This window comes from Dreissena polymorpha, chromosome 12 (genome assembly GCF_020536995.1).
Source record: "Dreissena polymorpha isolate Duluth1 chromosome 12, UMN_Dpol_1.0, whole genome shotgun sequence".
Classification (NCBI taxonomy): Eukaryota; Metazoa; Mollusca; class Bivalvia; order Myida; family Dreissenidae; genus Dreissena; species Dreissena polymorpha.
The window spans coordinates 22,917,066-22,939,943 of NC_068366.1; the positions used below are offsets into that span (position 1 = coordinate 22,917,066).

Below are 22,878 nucleotides of genomic sequence, written 5' to 3' on the forward strand. Positions count from 1 at the left end.
AAGTCCACGTTAGAACGAGCAAGAGATATACGCATTGAACATAATGCGAAAAATAGCAAATACAATAATTTTGGAATTAGGAGTTAGTGTCTCGGCATAAATGGAAACTAATGCAAAACATTTACAATCGCATAACTTAACAAAACTAACACCATTTACACGCTTACAAACAATTACATAGAAATTTCAGTCATGCTCAGGGAAAGCGAACGTCTTTACGTCATAAAAGACATGAATTCTAATAGAAGTCCTGGTTCAGACGGTTGTCCGCGGAATTAAACAAAGTATTTGGAATGTAATAAAAACGCATTATATAAATAATATTAAACATTATTTTGGCAATAAGCTAATTAAAGATTGATTATGAACTAGCGACAATATCAACTATAATGTAAAAGAAATATACCATATGTTTTAATAAAGACATTGTGAAATAATACTTTCCATTCACAACAACTCTTTTCATGTTACGTATGCGCATATGTCTTCCAAATTAAGTGAGGACATTTATGATAATTAAATACTAACAAATAAAACAACATTAAGAAAAAGGAAACTTCTTTTGCAGACGACACATCTCTCTTACAGATCAAGACATAAGTTTAATATCTGATCACAAGCTAAACACGATATAAGTTACACCATTGCACCCATGTTAAAAAATAACATAAAATCAAAATATATTAGACCCGCTTTCAATAAAAATGTAATTGCATTCTTATATACATGATTTTCTGACACTCATATATTCGCAAATTCAAAGTAAATACATGTACAGAAAATCATAAACTTTAGAGACTAAAAATAGCGAACAGGGAACATCTTACACTTTTTGTACACGACACATCCATCTGACAGATACAATACTTAATTAATACGCAGAACTGATAATTTCTAGTAAATACTTCAGGGAAATACCTGGTTAAAAGCAAAACATATCCATCTGACAGCTAGAATGCTTAATTAATACGCAGTACTGATAATTTCTAGTTAATACTTCAGGGAAATACCTGGTTAAAAGCAAGGCAGGCTATCCACTTAAATATATCTTCAACCTTTACATGTGACCTCAAATAAAATATATTTTAACTCCATGTTCAATCAGTATATATTTGCATTCACCTATGCGGTGTTGTCTGGTACTAGAGCGCAAACCGAGTTAGATTTTTTTTGCCTAAAATGAGAAATATAAGGTTAAATACATTATAGACAGTAGATAATATACGGATTGATAAAATAACGTAACAGTAAAATAAATTTAACAAAAAAGATGTATATATATAAGACCGGTCCTCTTACTAATCGTATTTATCAATTATTTAACATGACATAAATATCCGAATAAAACTTTGTATTAAGTTTCAGTAATAAAGCCAAAATACGATCAGCTTGTCAGACCAATCTTTCTTTTCGATTGAGGACCTGAAAAGGAGAATGCCGGAATTATTTTCGTAAATTTATGTTAAAGGGCCGAATACCAACTACAACTTAATGACCATGCGATAGTTATGTAACACAAGGAAAGAATAAATAAATTGTTGTTATACATCTTTATCGCACTAAATGCTCCTTCTCGGTTACCCATCTGAGCTAATATATTTTATGTTAAAGGTTTTCTAATACTAATACTGTTCTTCAATGTCATTCCTAACTCCCTATCTCTTCGCACTTTCTGTAGTAACTGATTGATCTACATCTTTCTGAATTTCTTTCATAACTGCGCTTTAATGATTCTTGTCTAGATGGTACAATTTTATCAACCGTTCTTGCTTTGTCTATATTTGAATTGTCTTTATGTATCTGTTTACTCTGTTATCCCAATGTCTATCCATTTGTTTTGCAATGTTTCTGTCTGGTTTCTTTATATTCTCAAAAATCTTTGATTTATAACTCAACATTTAATCAACATGCATTGTTACATCGTCATCGAATCGTTGTACTTAAGGTCCACCTATTAATCGTCTTAAATAAAATACACAGAAAAAATGATCTTCTAATGCACGCTCAACATCGTTTTTATAAAGCACAATAAAGGCCACATAATCACACAGCGTCTCTTGGCTGTGCAAATGTCCAGTAAATGGCCAGGTGCTGGACAAATTAATCACCCGCCATGTGACGTGTCCATCAGGTTCGTCATTAATCATGAAATCCTGAACAAAATTAGCCTATACATTTTATACATGTACTTTTAATATTTTTTTCCGACTGCATAATTTTGCTAAAATATTATCAAGGAACTAGTGAGTGTTGATATCAACATCAGTGGCTTTACTGAAACCTTGCGTATTTGTTTGTAACATTTTGTGTGAGTAGATCTATAAACCGTGCGTGTTATTTAGGTAAGATATTGCGTAAGTATAAACCGTGCGTATTAGTTGGTAACATATTGCGTAAGTATAAACCGTGCGTGTTTTTTTTGGTAAGATATTGTGTAAGTATAAACCATGCGTATTAGTAGGTAATATATTGTGTAAGTATAAACTGCGTGTTTTAGTTGGTAACATATTGCGTAAGTATAAACCGTGCGTGTTATTTGGTAAGATATTGCGTAAGTATAAACAGTGCATATTAGTTGTAACACATTTCGTAAGTATATTTACGCAGGAAAAAACAACAACACAAGATATACTTAACAATGAGTTACCCGGGACCGTATTCGCCAATCAATTCTTCGACTTATAATAGACTTAGAACTAACAAAAACCCGTTAAATATTCAAATATACAGACTACCACAGATGATTTTGTCATTGATAAAATTGTCTACATAAAGAATAATCTAGCTAAAAGTGGTAAATGCCAAGGTTGACAAAAAAGCAATTATTGAATGTTCCAATTGAAAAAATAAAATTCTCTTAAATCTAAGAATGTTTGGCGAATACGGGCCCCGGTCTATGGAAAAATGGTAATGGTAGTCGAATATCAACATTTACTAGCACCTTGATTCTATTTTGGCAGAATTATGCTGTTGGTAAAATACACATTTATACAATGTTAATGCTAACTCTGTTAAGAGATGTGTCTCTGAAGTGACATAGGTCCAACATTTTAGACATTGTTGCATTATGTTGGTTCATTGTTCAACGCTCATAACCCCATGATAATTTATAATTGTCAGCTCTTTTTATTATTAGAGTTGTGGACTGTGATCACAATCTTAAATAAGCATCATTTCTGACGAACGAAACACAATAAAACGCATATTTGATTTACAGGCAGAGTGCATGACCTATATACGTAAACGTTTACAACATTGTCACTTAATAAAAGATTACTGTTTAAAATTAAAGAGTTCCGAAGGTAATCATAATTTTCCTCGATAATGTCTCTGAACGTTCTTTGTCCAAAGTCGGCGATGGTTAAATTATGTGAGTTAATCGTGTATCGTTCATGACAACATGAACACTTAGAAATGTCAGCTCGTTTTATTATAAAATATTATTCTCGGTAAAGAAATAATGGTATCGTTTAATCAAACGACAAAAATGTTGCCCGGACGGAGATATTCTTGGCAAATAACAAACGATTTACATCATAAGTACACACAATGGTGACCAATTTGATTCACCTATGATATATTTAATCAGATAATCACACGGTATGAACGTTTGAAAGGATTTTTTAAGGGCCGTCTTGTTTTTTGTACCCCATATAAGTTGGCATTTTCTTCGAAAATCTAGTACGCAAAGTACGCAGTCAGTTTAAGAGGCATATCGAACATAGTTCCCAAAATGTACACACGTTCTTAATAAATGCACAGTCTCATTTTCATCACTTAAATTTATGTACGGGTAATACACTGATGCATATGGTGTCTGATTTCTTCCATATCGTTATGGCGTTTTTTTTATTTGAAGAAGGTCGACAAAAATGGCGCTAAAGTGATCATTTTGACATTTGACGCCTTTGTTGTCGTTCTAATGGGCATAATTGTCGTTCTTGCGTGGTGTCGTGATGGCGACTTTCAAACCTTCCAACACGAGGGAACGTTAAATATACAGACAGGAGCGACATAACGGCGCCCTTTTTGTTCACCTGGTGGGTGCATTTGCCGTTTTTTCGTGTTAGCAACTTTAAATCCCGCAAAGTTTCCAACACGAGAAAACAACAAATACAATGACTGTATACTCGTCCGTACGACAAAAAGAGCGCCATATGACAATTATGACATTTGCTTCCACGTTTTTCGTTCTCACGTGTTCTCGTGTTGGCAACCTTCAAACCCATTTAACGCCGGACGACATGGCAGTCATCAGCCAACAACTTAGATAACATAGAAGCAATCCAAAACATGTCCTATGGGATTCTCACGCTTGCAAAAATTTTGCGACTGCAGCATCGTTATGACGATGCTCTATGTTCATTCATTTAATACGATTTAAATACTATTACTTTTTTGTGAAGTGTCCAAGTTCCAACGTTTTTTTACTAGAAAATTGGTGAAACCCCACAAATCTGTGGGTTAAAATATTAACCCATTTATACCTGGCGTCTAGGCCTTGGCAAACAGCGTAAACCCAGACGAGACGCCGCATGATGCGGCGTCTCATCAGTTTCTGCGCTGTTTGTTTAAAGGAATTCTGTAAGAAATATTCTAAATATAGAAATAACTATACTTGACATACCCCATATTCTTTCATAATCAAAGTTTTTTTAATTTGTGGATGAAATTGGTCAGCGTTGTTTGTTCCAACGGATAATATGAGGTTTTCCACAAGCTTATCAAAAGATAATATTGCTTTTGAAATGTGTTAATCGCATAAGCCGTCGCTATCATTTGTCCCTTCTAGTAAATTGTTATGTAAATAACATTTTATAATAAAATGAGCTGACATTTCTAAGTGTTCATGTTGTCATGAACGATACACGATTAACTCACATAATAAGGATCATTTTGACATGTTTCGCCTTTGTTGTCGTTCTAATGGACATAATTGTCGTTCTTGCGTGTTGTCGTGATGGCGACTTTCAAACCTTCCAACACGAGGGAACGTTAAATATACAGACAGGAGCGACATAACGGCGCCCTTTTGTCCACCTAGTGGGTGCATTTGCCGTTTTTTCGTGTTAGCAACTTTAAATTCCGCAAAGTTTCCAACACGAGAAAACAACAAATACAATGACTGTATACTCGTCCGTACAACAAAAAGAGCGCCATATGACAATTATGACATTTGCTTCCACGTTTTTCGTTCTCACGTGTTCTCGTGTTGGCAACCTTCAAACCCATTTAACGCCGGACGACATGGCAGTCATCAGCCAACAACTTAGATAACATAGAAGCAATCCAAAACATGTCCTATGGGATTCTCACGCTTGCAAAAATTTTGCGACTGCAGCATCGTTATAACGATGCTCTATGTTCATTAATTTAATACGATTTAAATACTATTACTTTTTTGTGAAGTGTCCAAGTTCCAACGTTTTTTTACTAGATAATTGGTGAAACCCCACATATCTGTGGGTTAAAATATTAACCCATTTATACCTGGCGTCTAGGCCTTGGCAAACAGCGTAGACCCAGACGAGACGCCGCATGATGCGGCGTCTCATCAGTTTCTGTGCTGTTTGCTTTAAGGAATTTCTGTAAGAAATATTCTTAATATAGAAATAACTATACTAGACATACCCCATATTCTTTCATTATCAAAGTTTTTTAATTTGTGGATGAAATGGGTCAGCGTTGTTTGTTCCAACGGATAATATGAGGTTTTCCACAAGCTTATCAAAAGATAATATTGCTTTTGAAATGTGTTAATCGCATAAGCCGTCGCTATCATTTTGTCCCTTCTAGTAAATTGTTATGTAAATAATATTTTATAATAAAATGAGCTGACATTTCTAAGTGTTCATGTTGTCATGAACGATACACGATTAACTCACATAATACTAGTAAGTGATAATTTTGACATTTTTCGCCTTTGTTGTCGTTCTAATGGGCATAATTGTCGTTCTTGCGTGTTGTCGTGATGGCGACTTTCAAACCTTTCAACACGAGAGAACGTTAAATATACAGACATAACGGCGCCCTTTTGTCCACCTGGTGGGTGCATTTGCCGTTTTTTCGTGTTAGCAATTTTAAAACCCGCAAAGTTTCCAACACGAGAAAACAACAAATACAATGACTGTATACTCGTCCGTACGACAAAAAGAGCGCCATATGACAATTATGACATTTGCTTCCACGTTTTTCTTTCTCACGTGTTCTCGTGTTGGCAACCTTCAAACCCATTTAACGCCGGACGACATGGCAGTCATCAGCCAACAACTTAGATAACATAGAAGCAATCCAAAACATGTCCTATGGGATTCTCACGCTTGCAAAAATTTTGCGACTGCAGCATCGTTATGACGATGCTCTATGTTCATTCATTTAATACGATTTAAATACTATTACTTTTTTGTGAAGTGTCCAAGTTCCAACGTTTCTTTACTAGATAATTGGTGAAACCCCACAAATCTGTGGGTTAAAATATTAACCCATTTATACCTGGCGTCTAGGCCTTGGCAAACAGCGTAGACCCAGACGAGACGCCGCATGATGCGGCGTCTCATCAGTTTCTGCGCTGTTTTCTTAAAGGAATTTCTGTAAGAAATATTCTAAATATAGAAATAACTATACTTGACATACCCCATATTCTTTCAAAATCAAAGTTTTTTAATTTGTGGATGAAATGGGTCAGCGTTGTTTGTTCCAACGGATAATATTAGGTTTTTTCACAAGCTTATCAAAAGATAATATTGCTTTTGAAACCTGTTAATCGCATAAGCCGTCGCTATCATTTTGTCCCTTCTAGTAAATTGTTATGTAAATACTATGACTGCAGTAGTTTCGATGATACTTGTTCTTTGCATATTGTAGAGCATTTCATTTGAAAGTACCCTTTTGTCATTATGCGGAGAAATAATGTGAATACAAAATGTAAACATATACAGAAAGTACATATACGATATATCGAGTTTGGCGTTAATAACTTTGATAACATGTTATGAGGTGATCGTAAATTCGAGTTTGAGCGCTGAAAAAAAAGAACATGTACAACGATGAACATGTGTAATAAACTACATAGATAAAACACGTTTTACTATTTGTGAATATTCTAGACATCTGCTGATCTTCTGTTTAAAACACCATAAAAGGTAAAAGCTATACCTTAATCTACCGGTATTGTCTGTCTTCGCTGAAAAAAAATCGAAGTTTAAATGAATGAGGATGTTGTTAACCATTCATCGCAAAAAGACGTTACTACTTCGTGTAGTATATGAGTTTGACTGAACGAGTTTGTCCCCTTTAACAAACAAAAAACAACTTAAAGTTCTTATTTACCATTGACGTCGAATTGTGTTACAATATTTAAAATATCAAGAGATTAGTATGCACATACAACTAACTGTCAAAAATGTTACAGTTCAACTTCATGTATTTTGCTTAGTTTATTTCATTTGAAACATTTTTATTAAGCTCGAATGCTTCGAAAGCCTTAGGCTAATTGAAACGTTCTTGAGTCCGTTTCCTGGGACTAGAACCCGGGATCAAAGGATCGGACCCGTGACATCCCGGTCACTAGGTGGCCACCATATCCACTACGCCACGGCAACCTAAATGCTGCTTTTGATAACCACAAATATAATCGTAAAATTAAAATCGAATTCACATTGTTGTGGTTAATTAAAGGCTCACTGCTAAGTTGCAATTGTAATATGGATCTACGTTTACCTTTAAATGTCAAACAATTCGATCCATCTAGCGCAAGAAAGACAGGTGCTGAGCTCTGCACTTTCATGCTGCGATACTCCTTCCCCTCTGGTTTGGTAGATACAAAAGTATCAACATTTGATTAAATTTGAAGTAATTTTGCCAAATTGAAATACTGTGCTAAGATTCCCAAATTATAACTACAAGATTGCGCAAAAAGTTTGGATTAAGCAAGTTATTGGAAAATATCACCCGACTAGACCGGCATTCCACTCCGCCCCTTTTGAGCCGCACACTGTACCTTTCAGGGGCGGACCCAGGATTTCTGGTTAGGGGGGAAGGGGGACGGGATATTGAAAGATTTACTGGGGGTTCAGGGGCCGCTAGGGCACCTGGTGGGTGCAGGGAAACACCCTGCTAGGGGGTCCAGGGGGCGCTCCACAAGATTAGTGATTTCGAAGGCTTTGACAAACTCTTCTCGAATTGAGTTTAGATAAGTAATTTAGATATAGTTAAGTGTGAAACATCAAATGAATTAACTTTACTTTGGCGATTTTAGGGGGGGGGGGGGGAGGGGGTACACCCCACCCCCATTGGATCCGCATATGCATTTTGTGATCGTATGTCATTTCCTCATAATGTATTCTAAGTATTCTATAACATTCTCTTTCATCTAACAGTATGACATGACCAAATAATCTCAAATCACAGTATCAAGTGTTTTTTTTCCCATATATATGTTCACTATCTGACTTTTTTCATTTTATGAAAATGAAATAACATTAACTTTCAAAAAGCGATAAAATTTTCACACGTTTTGCGTTTTCCAGTTCAGTGGGGCAGCAGGTTGGAGGTGGGTGTGGAAGTGTTGTAGTCTTGCCGGTGTAATTAATATCACCTAAGTCTTATGTGTTTAAAGGCTTATTCATTCATACCGAAGTTATAAGTGTACAACAAACAATAAAGCATAATCATATTAATGCGAAATTAACAGTAGAGACAACTCTTACGGGATCTAGTATTTGGTATAACACAGTCATGTCCCTATTAATATTTCTTTACACTTTGCAACAGGAAGAAAGAGTTAAGATCTGTCAATTATTTGGTACATCCTTGTACTGGTATCATTAAACATTTATACGAAACACATGGAAAAAAACAGCAACAATTAAAATGATTTTCAATGTTTTCCTGTGTCAATTTTATTAAATCAAAGGAACTAATTGTTTGACAGACAACGCGTATTTGTACCGTCAGTCGGTCGGTCGGTCGGTCGGTCGGTCTGTCTGTCTGTCTGTCTGTCTGTCTGTCTGTCTGTCTGTCTGTCTGTCTGTCTGTCTGTGTGTTTGTGTGTATGTGTGTCTGTGTGTCTGTGTGTGTGTTTGTGTGTCTGTCTGTCTGTCTGTTCTGTCTGTCTCTCTGTCTGTCTGTTCTGTCTGTCTGTCTGTCTGTCTGTCTGTCTGTCTGTCTGTCTGTCTGTCTGTCTGTCTGTCTGTCTGTCTGTCTGCCTGCCTGCCTGCGTGCCTGTCTGTCTGTCTGTCTGTCTGTCTGTCTGTCTGTCTGTCTGTCTGCCTGTCTGTCTGTCTGTCTGTCTGTCTGTCTGTCTGTCAGTCAGTCTGTCTGTCTGTCTGTCTGTCTGTCTGTCTGTCTGTCTGTCTGTCTGTCTGTCTGTCTGTCTGTCTGTCTGTCTGTCTGTCTGTCTGTCTGTCGGTCTGAATGTCTGTCTGTCGGTCTGTCGGTCTGAATGTTTTCGTCATTGTAGGCATTACCCAAAAAGAGTACTTTCCCGCCATTCGCGATGGAAAGGAAATAGCGTTTGTATGCAAGCCCTGCCCAACTTCGGCACAGAATGGAACACAGATCCGTTCAGAATATATGACCTTCGCCTTTTCTTTCAGTCAGTTTTATTAAAGAATACAAGTTAAGTCTCATGTGATGCTTGTAAATGAACAGGCATTGTGCGACTTTCCATAATTTCTGTTAACATACAGCGTTCATAATGCATCGGGTCAATTTCATATATATTTTTTTACTAGTACTTTCCAGACACCTTACCATGGGGCTCTTCATTTGTTTCAGATTTGCCCTGTGTCGTCTACTTCAACTCTTGGTGATACTGATAATTGGGGTTCTACCGACAGTGACGCCAGTTATTTCTAAAGAGGAAGACATCAGCTTGCGCTACGAAACATGCAGCTGGTAATTGAGTTTCAACTTACCCGCTATCAGCGACGCACGCAAATAGCAACGCAGATTGCCAGGTTGTGGTCATTGTACAGGATGAGTGAGCACAAAATAAAAACCCATTGCTTGTGTACATATTGTAAAGCTTTGATATTTTACAATGTGTATGAAAACGTGTGTTAAAATACATATATTGTGTAAATATTGAAATAAAAAGCAAAACCACAAACATATGTGTTAACCTTTTTAAATGTATGTCTGCTATAATTGTGCCTTTGGAATAAATCTTGAATACCATGTTATTTTGTGGATAAACAATTAAGTGAACTTTGTTATTTATTAAAAACATTGAAAGAAACAGTATTTAAATAAACTCTACAAGTGTTTCTCATGTGTGTGTAAACATAAATTACCCATCTAGAACCATTTAACACATCAAAAGTTTGAATAAGGTACGTGTTGACTACCGTGCGAGTTGACCAAAAAACATGCTACTGTACGTGCGAGTTGTCTTAGGTACGAATTGACTGTAAACTACTTACAGCGGTATTTAAAAGGCCGTAAATAAGCAAACAACAACGACTACATTAATAATATGAATATTCAAGTATAAATATGAAAAAGAAACGGATTAAAGCCATTAACGCTTTGGTCATTTTTTCAGATGAGATATCAACTGGTATTAAACAATTTATTCCCTCAAAAACTATAGGTACAAGAAGATCATTACTATGGATTACCAAACCAATAAAACGTCTAATGAGAAAAAGAGATAAACTTTATTTCAGACTCAAAAACAATGGAGCTCATAAGACCAGAAATATGTTCCTAAACATTAAAAACTTTATAAAACGAAATACCAAAATTGCTTATAATAAATATATCGAGTCTATTTTAGGCGTTGAAGACCCTGACGCCCAAGAAAACAGATCCAACTTTAATCCGAAGAAACTGTATAGTTTCTTAAACAACTCCAAACAAGACGCTCAAGGTATTTCTACTATTTTTGACAATGTTTCAGGAAAATCAACTTCAGTGAATCAAGAAAAGGCCAAAGTGTTGAACCAACAGTTCCAATCCGTTTTCACACCTATGTCCCCCCTTACCCTTTCTCAATCATGCCTCTCCTTTTTCAGAAATCTTAATGAAATTTCATCTTCATCTTTCAGAAAATTTCCTACAATGCCAAAGATCACAGTCAGTGTCAATGGGGTGCAGAAGTTGCTATCAAATCTTAAACCAGACAAGGCAGCAGGTCCAGACAACATCAAACCTCTTGTTCTAAAAGAATTAAGTTCACAAATTTCTCCAATAATAACACTCCTTTTTCAGAAATCCATGGACTCCGGAATTCTCCCAAAAGTATGGACATCTGCAAATGTAATACCGCTTTTCAAGAAAGGGAACACAGAAGACCCAGCAAATTACAGACCTATCTCTCTCACCTGTATTTTATGTAAATCCTTAGAACATATAGTTGCTTCTAATGTTTCCGCTAATTTCAATAAATATAACATACTTTATGACTTACAGCATGGTTTCAGAGAAAAGCGTTCCCGCGAAACACAACTTCTACAACTCATTGATGACCTGGCACGAAATATGACATCTGGAAAACAAACTGATCTAATGTTGCTTGATTTCAGCAAAGCGTTCGAAAAAGGAAACCATCTCAAACTGCTTTTCAAATTACAGGAACATGGTGTGGATAAAGATACTTTCTCATGGATTAAATCATTCCTTGTAGGTCGCACTCAACGGGTTGCTCTAAATGGAGAACTATCATCAGAGGTACCAGTGACATCCGGGGTACCATAAGGGCCTGTGCTTGGTCCGTTACTTTTTCTTCTCTATATAAATGACTTACCTAAATCTATTACCTCTCAAGTTCGCTTTTTTGCAGATGACACTGCCGTATACCTTACAATCAACAATATGCATGACTGCCCCACTCTACAAGAAGATCTAGATAAACTAATGAAATGGGAACATCTTTGGGACATGTAGTTCAACCCAAGTAAATGTCAAGTTTGAAACATAACCAGAAATAAATCAAATTCTCTTTTAATTACAGGCTCCATGGACAAATTTTAGAAACTGTTGACAATGCAAAATATTTAGGTGTGGACATTTTTCAAAAGACCTTTCCTGGAACACCCATATAAATAGAATTACAAATAACGCTCATAAATCTCTTGGTTTTCTCCGCAGGAACATACAGACGAGAAATTCCAACATTCGCCAGCTCGCATACAAGACCATGGTTAGACCACAGGTTGAATATGCTTCTTCCGTATGGAGCCCTCACACTTTACAAAATATACAAAAAATTGAAAATGTACAGCGCCGAGCAGTCCGCTGGGTTAAACATAACTATTCCCCGTATGACAGTGTCTCCTACATGCAACAGGAACTTGGTTGGCAGACCCTACAAGACAGACGAAATATCACTACATTAATAATGTTTTTCAAAATTGTTCAAGGTTTAGTGGCTGTGCCCCTACCATCATATATCGAGCGACCCACCAGATTCACCCGTCACATGCATCCTAGTCTCATTTATAAGACGCGCAAAGAATTTAGAGATACTTTTTATATGCTCCAAATATTACCTATATAAAAAGTAGCTTAATATTTGAGAGCTTCAACAAGTTGGACTACATGCATCCCCTCTCCTACAGACAGATCCATACTACTGAAAATTATTATAAGTTTTCGTTTTTTCCAAGTGCTATTGTGATGTACTCCTATAAATATGAGGTCGATTTACAAGCGGGGTAGCTTTTAGGAAAACTTGTAACTTTAATTGTGGCTTAAGTGATGTTCACAATCTTATTGGCGTGCAGCTAAAACATAGCATACCCACCAAAAAACAAGAATATCGAAATTACAGAAGTTTTAACAATTTTGATATCATTTCTTTTCAAACTGAGTTAGAAACACAATTTTCACGTGTCGACTTTAACGAACCAGATGTAAATAAACTTTATAATACTTTTGAGGAACACTTTTTAAATGTAGCTGATAAACATGCACCAATTAAAATGAAAAAAGTCCAAAAGAAACCAGTGCCATATATGAATAAACAATTAAAAAGTGCAATTTATAAAAAAAGAATGCTCCATAACAAATATTTAAATAACAAGAATACAAAAAATTGGGAAAATTACAGACAACAAAGAAATCTTGTAACCAAAATACAACGTAAATCCTTAAATAATTACTTCATTGAAAGGTGTACAGGGGGATGCAAATCTCAGGATTTCTGGAAAACTGTCAAACCTTTTTTAACCAACAAAGGCAGTAATATCAATAAAGACACCATTCTAAACGAAAATGACAAGCTTATTACTAATCAAGAACAAGTAGGGGAAATATTTAATAACTTTTTTGTAAACGTGGCACAAAACATAGGAAATGAATCCATAACAGTTGATGAAAATCACCCTAGCATATCTATGATATCCTTAAATATCAAACCTAATCAATGTTTTACCTTCAATCCTGTCAGTGAAGATTTTGTAGGAAAGCAAATTGGAAAACTAAACACTAAAAAGGCAGTAGGCATTGATGGTATATCAAGTAAATTGCTAAAGGCAGCTCAACCTGTTCTGACTGGTCCTTTAACCGTTATTATAAACTCTAGTATTAGTTATTCAACATTCCCTGATAAACCTAAAATAGCTCAAGTAAAACCATTACATAAAAAAAATAGTAATTTAGATAAAGCAAATTACAGACCAGTTAGTATTTTACCCACACTGTCCAAAATCTTCGAACGATCAATAAATAAACAATTAACAACATATTTTAACAATCATTTTAACCCTCTTTTATCTGCTTTTAGGAAAGGCTATGGTTGCCAAACTGCACTTTTAAAAATAATAGAAGATTGGAAAAAATCCTTGGATGAAAATAAATTTGTTGCTGCAATTTTAATGGACCTATCTAAAGCGTTCGATTGTCTCCCTCACGACTTGATACTGCTAAAACTTAAAGCATATGGTGTGTCCGAACACTCAACCGATTTGCTAAAAAGTTACCTCTCACATAGAAAACAGTGTGTCCGTATGGGAAATTTAAATAGTCAGTTTTTACACCTATACAAAGGAGTTCCTCAAGAGTCTATTCTTGGGCCGGTTTTATTTAACATTTTTATATACGACATTTTTTATTTCATTTCAAATAGCAGCTTGTATAATTATGCTGACGACAACACCCTTTCATACTCAGGACAGAATTTAACAGACGTTGTTAGTACTCTTGAAGAAGATAGCAAAACACTAATAGCTTGGTTTTCAAACAATAAAATGCAAGCCAACCCAGATAAATTTCAAGGCATTGCCATTGGAAAAAAATCTAGAGAACATATTACATCCTTCAATCTTGGAAATAATCACACTATTAAATGTGATGAAGAAGTAAAATTATTAGGTGTCACAATCGATTTTCAACTTAAATTTAATAGCCATATATCTAACATATGTAAAAAAGCCTCAAGGCAATTAAATGTTTTGAAAAGAATTGGAAAACACCTTTGCAAATTAGGTAAACTTACCATCTATCATTCTTTTATCCTATCTAGTTTTAACTATTGTCCTGTAGTATGGCATTACTGTGGGGAAGTAAATACAAAGAAAATGGAAAAAATTCAAGAGAGAGCATTAAGATTTATTTATGACGATTATGTTTCAACTTATGACGATTTATTGAATAAGTCAAAATTGCCTTCATTAAAAATTAGGAGACTAAGATCAATTATTTTGGAAACATTTAAAATAGTCAATAATCAAACTCCAATTTATCTTAATGACCTTGTAAATCTTAAATCTAATTCCTATTCTTTTAGATACACCAGAACTGCTGAAATCCCCCAAGTAAGAACATCAAGTTACGGCATCAACTCTTTCCGTTTCGGGGCTGCCAAACTGTGGAACTCTCTCCCCCAACATTTCAGGGACCAATTACATTTCAACCAGTTCTCCAGTTTGGTTAGCTCTTGGGACGGTGAGAGCTGCCGCTGCTCCTATTGCATGTATCAAACATAGTTGCTAAATTTTTGCTTTTTGTTGTTGCTTGCATGCTCTATGTTTTCATGCATACTGTGATATAAGCTTGTTCATGCAACGAAACTGATTATTATTAAATATGTTAGTTGCTTAAAAATAAAAAAAACTTTTTATTTGGCTTCTTGTTGCTAGCTCGTTTAAGGTGCTACATTTTTTAGATTTTGTTGCTTGCTTGCTTTTGTGTTGCATGCACGCTGTGATATACGCTTTTCTTTTTACTCATGCAACGAACCTGATTTTAATATAAATATGTAAGTTAAATCATTATAAGTAAAATATACTTTCATTAAATATGTAAGTGCTTAAATTTTGGCTTTTTGTTGCTTGCTTGTTTAAGTTGCTAAAATTTTGGCTGCTTGTTGCTTGCATGTTTCTTATGTTTCATGCACACTGTGATATATGCTTTTTTATAAATAAGCTTAATCATTATTAAGTAAATATACTTTCATCACAACTATTGTAAATCCTTTAAGTAAATAATTATGTTTTAATTACAAGCTTACTTTTTTATGTGTTTATATCTTTTATATAGCTGCTAAGTTATTATATAGTTGCTTAGTTATTTTATAGTTGCTAAGTTATTATCATGTGCTTTGTTAGTAAACTAAATATGCCTTTGATATTTTAACAAGAAATATGAAAATTTATTTATTTATTTATGCCTTGTACATAACCATATTACTATTTATATGTGTCGGTCAATAGCTATACATAGCTAATGTTATACTGTTATTTATTGTTAACCGACTTGAAATAAAAGTTTGTATCTTGTATCTTGTATCTTGAGTCGTTTTACGCCTTAGGACGTTTAGTACGAAGATGTTCATAGTATTGTGTAACCTCATAATAAAAAATTCCTACTTCCGATTTTAAAATCGAAAGTGGGCGATGAAATCAAAGAATAAATTTTGAAAACTAGGTAAGATCTAAGTGTTCGCTATGTGTTTGTTATCAAGAAATATGCATGTAAAGTTTATCCATCTGATCAAAATCAATTTGTCCTCTAAATCGTCAAAAAATGTGTCCAAAAGATTTCGCCACCTACGACCATTTCAAATTCAGGAAGTGATATGTCCTTAACAAAGAATGTGGGCCATAAATTATTTCTTCAACACTTCTCTGTTAATACATTGAGGCTTCAATGACAGATTAAGCAATTAATAGTTAACCAGACTTTGTATGTGTCCCATTTGTGTTCTGGATGGCTATGTGATAGCAATACAAAAGCAACAACGCCAAATTGAATATTGCCTGTTTTATAACAGTGTAAGTACAGCCAAGTTACCAATACCGGAACAGTAGCGTAATAAAGTTGTTCTGGTGAAAAGCAATAAATGTCTTGAGACTTCTTTTACACCAGATTGATAAAATATTACCTTTACTTACTGTTTCAGCGCATAGTCTTAATTTTAAACGCAGGCAAAATGTATTTGTGATACCTTTATTTTGCCTCATAATTCTTGCATTAACGGTAGTCTCATTTATAAGACGCGCAAAGAATTTAGAGATACTTTTTATATGGGCCTATATAAAAATTAGCTTAATATTTGAGAGCGTCAACAAGTTGGACTAGCATTAACGGATCAGTTGTAGCCATAACGGATCACGTGATCAAAACCACTAAGGAGGGAATCTAACACGCTTTTTGAACTGTCGCAACATGAACTGAGTTGTTACCAATGAACAAGTTACATTGCCAGTTATAAATTATATATATATATATATATATATATATATATATATATATATATATATATATATATATATATATATATATATATATATTTGTTATTAATTGTTTTCTATATGTGATATTGTATCTAAACTTTACGCATGGTGTTCTTGTGTGAATTATCTGTTGAAAATCCTAAATAGATCTAAAAGATATTGGCATCTTATAAACCATGTAAATTGTTTGATTCATTTCTAATCATCGATATTGAACATGGAACATAAATAAAACATTACGATTGAGATCATTTATTGAAAGAATCAACAAGATTTGCATATATTTAAATATAATATACTATCAATACGCATGTTATCACGCTTGATCCGTTATTGCTCTAATTCTTCATTTCATTCAAGGTGTCGCAAAATCTTAAACACGAATCAAAAGTGAAATAGACTTTTGCAGGCAGAAATACTACTAAATTGCCTTTAAATTAATGCGTAAACTTCTTACTTTCAACAGAGTTATATCATGTGGCCCCGAATAATGTTCAACCTCGATTTGGAAACGAGACGGAAGTCAACAAAGTCGTATATACATGTCAGCAAAACATGTCGAAATGTTTGACAAAGAGTAGCCCTGATTAAGACTCAATCAATGTGTTTTAAAAGTACAGGCCTTGAAGATGCTGTGTGCAAAATATCATCTAAAAATGTCAACTATTTATCGCGATACGCAGTCTTGAACTTCAAAGTGATCCGCTATGGGTAATGATCTGGTAATTGTAACTTGACTGTATAATCAAATATAGATTCAATCAACTGAATGAGTTCATAGACAGAGCTCCAGATAAGGTTTTGTGAAATTCTTAACGTTACTACCAGATTTTCAAAAATAATTCTTAACTCTGAAATTTTATTCTTAACGTTACTACTAAGTTTTGGATAATAATTCTTAACCTTTCTAAATGACCTAAAATAAATAATAATGGGTGTCATATTATAAGATCTTTTCTATAATGTCTTTCTTAACATTCAACTTCGGCTCTCTTTACGTACACTAGGCGAGTTTTTTTGCACGCTTAGCAGTTTTTTAGGACGTCCTCTGGGCGAAGCCATATTTTTTTCGACGGATAGACAGTACACGCCGCTTTTATTGGAAAAAATGCGCTTCTTTAAACAAACCCGATAAGCATTCTATATAATTTGCACCGAAAAGATCTTTAATACTCGAAAAGAACTCAATAAAAATCTATACGAACCGATGTAAACATAATATTCGTAACTTGATTTTGTAATTCTTAATGGTACGACCAGATTTTAAAATAAATACGTAACGGAGTTGAAAATAATTCTTAATTACGAAAATATGACCCTTATCTGGAGCTCTGCATAGACATAGCAATATTTATTTGTGGAATTTTGTACTAAATTAATTTGAAATCAGCTGTAGCACCCATAGGCGCTCAATGGCAATGTTTGTTTTTTTTGTTGTTTTTTTTTATTTATTTTTTTTTTAAATATTTTTTTTAGTTACCTGTTGTTTATTATAATGCATACTCATTCTAAATCAATAAAAATCTTCCAACAAAACGTCTTCTTTAAAAAAAAAGATAGTTTTACTATATATATAGATATTGACAAGGTAGGGCACTTGCATTTTCTAAAGCGACAGAAGTGCGTCATTACCCAAAATAAAATCGCTGTTACCCAGCTCGCTATTGACATGCGTGCGCAGGCCTGGAACCTCGCTCTTTCTCTTAGTCTTTGTTTACAATTTGATAATGTTAATAAAAAGTATTCTGGTGTAGTTTAAAAGGGAAATCTACATGCATAATTGTAAAGATTCATAATACTGTACTTGGAATTGTTGTTTTTTAAGTGAGTGAAACAATAGTTACAGGGATTTATCACATCGTCTGTGAATTGTTACTTTCTTATTTTAACTCATTGTGACAATTGTGATAAAATATCATCCCGGACCATCTTATTAAATTGATCATTCAATTATTTAAAAAACAAAACAAATTCATAGTACAGTATTATGTATCTTACCAATTATGCATGTAGATGTTCCTTTTAAACTACACCAGAATACTTTGTGATAGTATTGTTCGATTGGTCATTGTCTGCTCAGGTACAACTTATGTAGCCAGGTTGTGTATTTATAACACAAGTGGGTTGGTTGTACATATTATTTATTATAGATATGTCGATAATGATGAAAATGATGGCCAGCGACCAGAAGACTAAGTCTTAGAATAAATAGTTACTGGCAAATGGAAAATGCCAATTTGAAATCACATCTATCTCTTACGAGACTTTATTAACGAATGACACTATACTAGTGTATAAAACCAGTGAAACTCTATAGCTAAAAACATCCCACATAAAAACATGCAGTGTTCGTAACTTCATTCAGTCACCAATTAGCACCCACACTGACATTCTCTCACAGTCTTGATTGGGTTAGTATTATTAAAGCATTAGTGAGTGACTACCCTGTTACACTTAAATACATGCAACCCTGGTACTCTAAAGTATACTTACATGTACCCCAGGAACGGTAAATATACTTAAATGTTCTCGGGGATTTTAACGCTAAATCAGTCATTGAGGGCTATTTTTTTTTAAGTTAATGATGTTCACATTTATGTCAAATTTTCTGTTAAACAGCCTCTATATTATCAAAACTCGTACTCAAAAAGCATGTTAATGCAGTTTTTAAAAAAGAGAAGTTTGTTTAAGATAAAAAAATATTATTTTACGTTAATTGGTAGCGCGCTTTAAGACATCAGATTTGGGGCGGGAATACAACTCAGGTACAGTCTACTCTTATATCGACCGGGTACGTTTAAGTATAATTACCGTACCCGGGGTACATGTAAGTATACTTAAACGGGGGTACATGTAAGTAGTACCCGAGCTGACAATGACCAATTGAGCCCAATGCTCAAATTTAGTGTAAGAATTCCTGGGTACATTTAAGTATATTTACCATACCAAGGGTTCATTTAAGTATACTTAAGAGTAACCAGGGTACATTTAAGTTGTACCAGAGCCGACAATGACCATTCGAGCAATAGTATTCAAATATTTATAAATAATGGGTAATTATTATTACATTTTATAAAATTTGGAGTTCAATTGCCAACAAATTACACGTAGATTAAGTGTACATCACTAGATCTAAATATACCATCTACAATTTAATTGGATATTGTCAGGTTATTGTTTAATATTTTCAGTAAGTACATGTCTTCAAAAAAATACTCATTCATTAGAGTAATGAATCTGCTTTGGAATCAGCCTCTGCAGAATAAAGTGATGGTGTTGTAAGTCTATTCAAATACAGATCAGTATTTCTACAGGTCTCTGTTTGAAGGAAATTAAAGAATAAAGATATATGTTATATTAAACAAGTGTTTTGAAATATTCCAACAAGTAATTAAAATAGTGTTTGGTAAATTGTTTTGGAAAAAAATCAACTTTCATATTTAAATTCACTTGTTTACTTTGTTTTCACAGTGAAACACAATGGTGTGTTTTGACACAGTCCCTGATCTGTTTGTACAACCATTAGGTCATATTTTCCTTTTAAAGGGACTGTCAACCATGAATGACCAAAAAAGAAAAGTTCTAAATTACCACATTTTTTTACAATTATTAGTTTTTATTGATTAAAATATCACGACTGGTATATAACATTACTTGAAAAAAATTGTTAAGTTTTCATATTTTCAGTATATTCGGTAATAAATTTTACTTGGTATGTCTACCAGGTAACGACCAGTTAACTATAAATAACGAAAGTAGATTGATCATCATTGTCACATGGTTTACCCAGGAATGCAAAGTGTGCATGCGTAGTGAATTGCATATATTTTAAATATAAAATCATCAATCTACTTGTGTTATTTATAGTGTGTATATCATTATGTCACCAATTTTCGTGATGTACTTTCGATTTCACATCGCAAAATTTTATTACCGAATATACTGAAAATATGAACTTTTTTCAAGTAATGTTATATACCAGTCGTGATATTTTAATAAATATAAACTAATAATTGTAAAACAATACGGTATTTTAGAACTTTTCTTTTTTGGTCATTCGTGGTTGACAGTCCCTTTAAACTATATATATGAGAAGACAATTTTGTATTTGGGAAAATTAAAGCATTTAAATGCATATGAAAAAGCAAGAAAAACATGGATCTATCTGTTCATACTTGAGTTAAACTTAAAGTAGTCTGTTTAATAAACTAATAGGGTGAAAAGTTGTAAGTGCTCCATTGTTGGGGCCCTGATTGCAGCAAGTGTGTTGAAGCTGAAGCTTTACAATGGCATGGGAGTTGAACATCTTATTTATTTGACCAAGTCCATAGGAGCAGCATAGGGGAGCTAATTTGCTTTTGACCTTCCCTTTCTTACTGTTTGGAACAAGCTAATTATCTTTTGACCTAATTTCACCCAAATTATATGTGACCATCTATTTTTAGCTCGACTATTATATATGAAATATATATAGTGGAGCTATCCTACGCACCCCGGTGTCGGCGTTCCCGTTAGCGTTAGCTTGCAAATGTTAAAGTTTGCGTACCACCCCAAATATTTTCAATGTCCCTTGACACATTGCTTTCATATTTTGCAAACTTCTTTACCAACATGACCCAAACCTATAAACAAGAGCAGACAACTCTATCAAGCATTTTGTAATAATTATGGCCCTTTTTCCACTTAGAATATGCATATACACATGTAATTGATAAATCTTTATTAAAGTTTGCGTACCACCCCATTTATTTTCAATGTCCCTTGACATATTGCTTTCATATTTTGCATACTTCTTTACCAACATGACCCCAACCTATAAACAAGAGCAGACAACTGTATCAAGCATTTTGTAAGAAATATGGCCCTTTTTTCACTTAGAATATGCATATTATTGATAAATCTATGTTAAAGTTTGCATACCACCTCAAATATTTTCAATGTCCCATAGACATATTGCTTTCATATTTTGCAAACTTCTTTACCAACATGACCATAGTCTATAAACAAGAGCACACAACTGTATCAAGCATTTTGTAAGAATTGTGGCCCTTTTTTGTCTTAGTAACTCAATATTTTGTTAAATTTTGTGTTTAGATTCACTTGACTTCTAAATTATCAAAGCTATTGCTTCGAAACTTCAAATATTTTCTTATTTCATGAAGGTACTGTACCTGCCAAGTTCAATTTGACCTTGACCTTTGAATGACCTTCACTTTGAAGGTCAAGAGTAAATTTTAGTTAAATTGCCACAACATCTTTATTTATCATCAGATTTTATTAATACTTTGACAAAACAACACTTACCTTAATACCACAATGGATTCCACCCAAACAATACCCCACGCCTCAACCCAGAATCCCTGCCCCCCCCCCCCAAAAAAATAAAATAATTTTTTGTTTCCTTTTTTTATTTTTGAAAGATCATCTAATAAATGACCACACCCCACATTATACCCCCCTCTCAACCCCCCCAACCCCAAAATTTTTTTTTCCCTTTTTTTATGCTCCCCCAAAATAGGGAGCATATAGTCGCCGCTTCGTCTGTCCATGCGTCCGTCCGTCCATGCACAATTTTGTCCGGGCTATTTCTCAGCAATTAATGACGCGAATTAAATTAAACTTTATGGGAAGCTTCACTACCAAGAGGAGATGTGCATATTATCAGCCGGTTCTGGTCGGATGATTTTTTACAGAGTTATGGCCCTTTGAAATTTTCCATTAACTGTACATATAGTGCAATTCTTGTCTGGGCTATTTCTCAGCAACTAATGACCGGAATTCAATGAAACTTTATGGGAAGCTTCACTACCAAGAGGACATGTGCATATTATCAGCGGGTTCTAGTCAGATGATTTTTTTACAGAGTTATGACCCTTTGAAATTTTCCATTAACTGTACATATTGTGCTATTCTTGTCTGGGCTATTTCTCAGCAACAAATGACCGGAATTCAATGAAACTTTATGGGAAGCTTCACTACCAAAAGGAGATGTGCATATTATCGGCCGGTTATGGTCGGATGATTCTTCACAGAGTTATGGCCCTTTGAAATTTTCTATAAACTGTACATATAGTGCAATTCTAGTCAATTCTTTTTCTCCCCAACTACTGACTGGAATTCGATGAAGCTTTATGGGAAGCCTAACTACCTTGAGGAGATGTGCTTGTTATTTGTGGGTTCTGGTTAGATGATTAATTTA

General features: G+C 34.3%; 1 protein-coding gene across 4 annotated transcripts in view; it reads left to right on the forward strand.

Annotated features, from left to right (window-relative positions):
* LOC127854166 (uncharacterized) overlaps positions 1-22,878 on the forward strand; it is a 243,141-nt gene that overhangs the window by 213,429 nt on the left and 6,834 nt on the right. Inside the window, exon 1 of one of the 4 annotated variants that reach the window (XM_052389163.1) lies at positions 15,786-15,870. The exons of the other annotated variants lie outside the window; for them this stretch is intronic. The gene's annotated coding sequence lies outside the window, so the exon portion shown is untranslated. Of the gene's footprint in view, positions 1-15,785; positions 15,871-22,878 lie in introns of those variants that run through there. 4 annotated transcript variants of the gene reach the window in all.